Source organism: Ruditapes philippinarum, unplaced genomic scaffold (assembly GCF_026571515.1).
Source record: "Ruditapes philippinarum isolate M1 unplaced genomic scaffold, ASM2657151v2 ctg3494_1_1_1_1, whole genome shotgun sequence".
NCBI classification, from domain to species: domain Eukaryota; kingdom Metazoa; phylum Mollusca; class Bivalvia; order Venerida; family Veneridae; genus Ruditapes; species Ruditapes philippinarum.
The window spans coordinates 28,297-32,951 of record NW_026859406.1 but is presented as its reverse complement, the minus strand read 5'-3'; the positions used below and the strand labels follow the sequence as shown (position 1 = coordinate 32,951).

Below are 4,655 nucleotides of genomic sequence, written 5' to 3'. Positions count from 1 at the left end.
GTTTTAAAAACTATGCTAACTTCTATATTATGGCAAGATTTTTAAAGCAATAAGCTTAACAATGCTCCGAATATTTTTTATCTAAGTTGTTAAAATATTTATAATATTTTAATTAAAGAAAGACTGAACAAGAGATAAAACACAATTTAAAAAAAAATGTGTGAAAGTGCAAGAGCATTGTATGATATATAATATTCTTCTGATAAAGTATGCAGGTAAAAAAACAATGAAAAATGTAACGCTTCGTTATGTTCATGGAAAATATTAATTCTTAGAACGATATCCTTCTTGTTCCACAAAAACGCCTACATTTTTAACAAATAAATCAACATTATTTCACTTCAGACATCAAAGTCACGACCTCCAGCATTCCATAATCTTTATGATACTGATGATAACGATGATCGCCATGATGACAACGACGCGATGATAACGACTATGACATGTCAGACTTTAATTCTCTTTCAGTTCGTTTACATCACAAGCTTAAAATTGATATAATTAAATCTATAAACCTTAATTTCCCTTTTATCCGGCTGTAAAGCGCTCGGGTTTTATACAACTCTGATAAAGACGCATTCTTAACTGCGGAATGACCAGATTTATTTTGCAAGGTGTCAATATAAATACAACTACATAGAAGCATTTACATGCATCAGCTTTACACTGCGGAACCCATTATGAATTTCTTGCTAGGTTGCACAACATTTTTATTTGATTTTCTTCAAATGGAAGTACAATGTATTCGGATATCCGTATACAAATAATGGGCCTACAACTGTCTGATTTCATGTAATGAGGATAGTTTATCGAGATTAAATATCGTAGAACTAGGCTTAAATGAAATCATGCGGTTTTTTTCATCTAAAGGGGAAATACTATGAATCAGGCAAAATGCATCGTATATGAGTCATTTTGGTTATGTGAATTGTTAGCGGAACGTTACTTTTTGTTTCTTACCAAAATATAATGTTTTAAGAATGATATTAAATAATTTGAATGTAAGTATATTATTCTGGTAATTACAGTGAATAAAGATGCGGTTTTTTGGTTTGTTTTTTCAACATCCGCTATTCACAATTTTCACAGATTCAAGTTGAACTTACAAAGGTAATGACGTTGCTACAACAGCAAGAATTCGTCGGTACGGTACAACAATTATTGATTTCTCTTTGCCGGCATATATGCAGGTTATACAAACTGTGCATGTTGACAACTTTGTTTTTCAGTTCGGAGAAGCTGGCGTTTTAGTGCGAAAAGCGGTACGTGTCATATTTTTAAAATGCTTTTAGCAAGAGATCATTGCAATTTCGTCAATTCAGCCCTATTCAATTATAAAATGTTCTGGAGGATCTTGTTTGCATTGAAAGAGGAATTTAAACATACCGACTAATGGACATAGACGAAACGGACACGTATTTTGAAAATTTGAATGTTCATGTACTCAATGACAATAACAAATAATGTTTTATTTTATTATGTATGTAGCGGTGCGGAAATTTAGTGGTGTATTTCGATTATTTGGTGGTGTTCTACCATATCACAAAAAATATATATAAACTGCTGATCTTACTTAGCGCTTCATTCTCTTTCCGGTTAGGCTGTCAGATAGATCTATGATAGATAGGAATTTTGTATTTATATCTAGCCATCCTTCTAAATAGTGAAATGTATTTAGTTTGATTTTGGTTTATTTCTATCATTGAGTATTTAGTCTCGCGTTATATGTTATTATTTCAATTGTATTGAGATTATTTACAACGATATTCGGGCTGTTAAAATAACTACTTTATACTCTGTCTGAACACTTTTATTTTTCACCATATAGGAATGAGAGAGAGACGCACTTGCCAAGATTATAATGTCATATGTCGTTAGGAGCTTATCCTTTGTAAGTGTTGACTTGAATTATTATTATTTATTAAACTAAACTTTGTTAAATACTTGTTTAGAATTAATAAGTTGATAAGATGCTGTTTCAGCTATCTATTGATATTGTTCGAACCATTGATATTGTTTGAACCATTAATATTGTTTGAACCATTGTGTGAAATGTTGAAAATGAGAAATGTTGTAATGCTGTATTAATAATTATTTTCGTAATGAGTTGATGCTTTTTATTAATAAATTCTTCTTGGTTTCAGGACGTTTTTTATTGACAAGTATTAGCTTGGTTATGAAGAATTGAGAGAACTATATCATACGTCGAATTCTATGTATAAAAGAAAAACTGTATAAACCAAGATGAAGCTGAAACCTTTTTAGTTGTTTATCTGCCCGTATCCATCTCACACAAGAAACCCCCCCCCCCCCTGTAACATGTATTTATTTTATTATTTTTGCCACAAGACTTGTGCTATCAAAAGATTAGTCTTTACAATTATAACACTGTTTTAAACGTATTTCATGGTGATTTGATTTGAATGGTGATATAGTAACATTATTAATCAGGATAATGTTGCAAACTCTGCAGAAACTCATAAGTATTAAATTAATCAAGAGAAGTCTATTTGGTCTGATTATACGACGAAAATAAAATGAATAACGATGCACTTTAACAAGCATCCTGTTTTTGTTAATCTTAAGTTGCAAAGAAGGGTCGTTTTGCAATTAGAATTCAAAATGTAGGTGATTTGACGTAATATTCTATATAGTTACGAGCCACTAAATCAAGCCGCAGTGTAAAAAGTAAATGATACAGAAACATAACATGGAATTCGTATAATAATTGTGGTTAAGAAATGTACAAACAAAAAATGACCCCTATATTAAACATAAATAACCAAAATTTGCAAAATGTTTGAAGACAGAGAAATATTTCAAAAACATGTAAAGTATGAACTTTGGATTTTATAGAATAAAACAAAAATGAAAAAGCACTCTTCAATTTTATAGAATTAAAGAACAGTTAATTGTTTACCTATGAGAATATGCCCGTTTGGTTTCATAAACAAACAAACAGCGTGGGTGAAATGATTTCAAGGTTTGAAAAAAATATGAAAAAGATTTGTGAAACAAATTATCTGAATAGACAGCAAGTCTATTTAGGTGGGCTTAAGGTATCCAGTAATAACTTTTTCCTTTTCATACGCTCTTGTAAACTCATTGTCAGGATAATATGTAACATCAAACATATAAATGTTTGAAGATCATATGGTTAAATATTGTAGTGAACAACTGTTCCAAGCAATTTAGGCCCCTTTCTTTATTGAGCTTTGTGTTCAATTGATTTTAAAAGTGCGTGGACATGCAGCTGCAAAAGAGCTCAAAGAGAAACTTCAAAATCATCAACAAAGTCAATTCGCCATGTTCTCAAAGCAAAATCAAACATTAATTAAAAAGATTTTCTTGAAAGCTAATCTAACAAGAATTTGTAACAGAGTTACCAATGTCTCCCGCCTAAAGGAAGTTTTACATGAAGCACAAACTTTTGCTCTTCTAAAACAATGAGGTATGAATCTGGACCTTTAGAGCAAAATTTTGATTAATGCTAGATCTGCACATGTCAGACACAATTAATCTTTTAAAGAAATATAAACTCTTTAATACAATTCGATCAAAAGCATTGCTTACCGTATTTGAAAGAGATAAACTTGTATTCAAGGATCTAAAATGAAATATCTGATATAAGTCCTGTGTTTGTGTTAACAGAAATGCATGTGTATTTGACAAATACAAAATCAAAAGAGGATATGGTCTGTTACAGGGTATATTTCCTGTCCAGTTATTAAACAAGGTATGTGGGAAATTCACCAATGACATTTTATTTGCATGTTCCTGACTTGGCATCATACCCTGTAACATACTATTTTAGACTTTGACCTCGGGGGTAGGGTTCTAGGTGTTGCGCATGACAAGTCGTCTTATTATTGTTAACATGTTTGCCAAGTTATTATTGTTGTACCGCAAACAAAATATATCCTCAAACAGACCACGTCAAGCTTTGGCACTCAAGTGTGACATAGAAATAGAGGGAGGAGTCTTATTGAAAACACTTGTGCCAAGTAATTTCAAAATCCCTTGAACAATAACAAAATATGGACTGCACACAAAATATACCCTATTAAAGACCATGTTAAGCTTTGATGTTTAAGTGTGGCCTTGTCCTTGGAGATAAGGGTACGGGTGTTGTGCATGACACATCATCTTATAATTGTAAACGTTTATGCTAAGAATTTTCAAAATAATTGATGGTAAGCACGTTATACACTGGATACACAATATACCTTACAACAGTCTATGTTAATATTTGACCTCCAACTGTGACGCTGACCTTTGAGGTAGGCGACTGATTTTTAAACATAACAGATTGCCTAATTATTGTGAACAATTGTGCCGAATAATTTCAAAATCCCTTGATCTATGAGGGATTTTGAAATAGTTATGGACTGGACACAAAATATACCCAATAACAGACTATGTTAATCTTTGACCTCCAAGTGTGACCTTGACCTCGGAGATAGATGACCGGTTGTTCCACTTGGCAACTTGTCTCATTATTGATAACAATTTTGGCAAGTATTTACAAAATCCCTTCAAATATAAAAAAGTTATTGACTGGATACAACATATACCCTCAAATAGACAATGTTGACCTTGTATATTTTGACATGACATATCGTCTTATTATAACAAACAACTGTGCCAGTTATTTT

General features: G+C 31.7%; 1 long non-coding RNA gene across 1 annotated transcript; it reads left to right on the top strand.

Annotated features, from left to right (window-relative positions):
• Positions 1 to 1,489: 1,489 nt before the first annotated feature.
• LOC132756375 (uncharacterized) lies at positions 1,490 to 2,256 on the top strand. The gene is made up of 2 exons (XR_009629322.1): positions 1,490 to 1,891; positions 2,145 to 2,256. It is a non-coding gene; the product is annotated as an uncharacterized LOC132756375 (long non-coding RNA).
• The last annotated feature ends 2,399 nt before the right edge of the window (positions 2,257 to 4,655 follow it).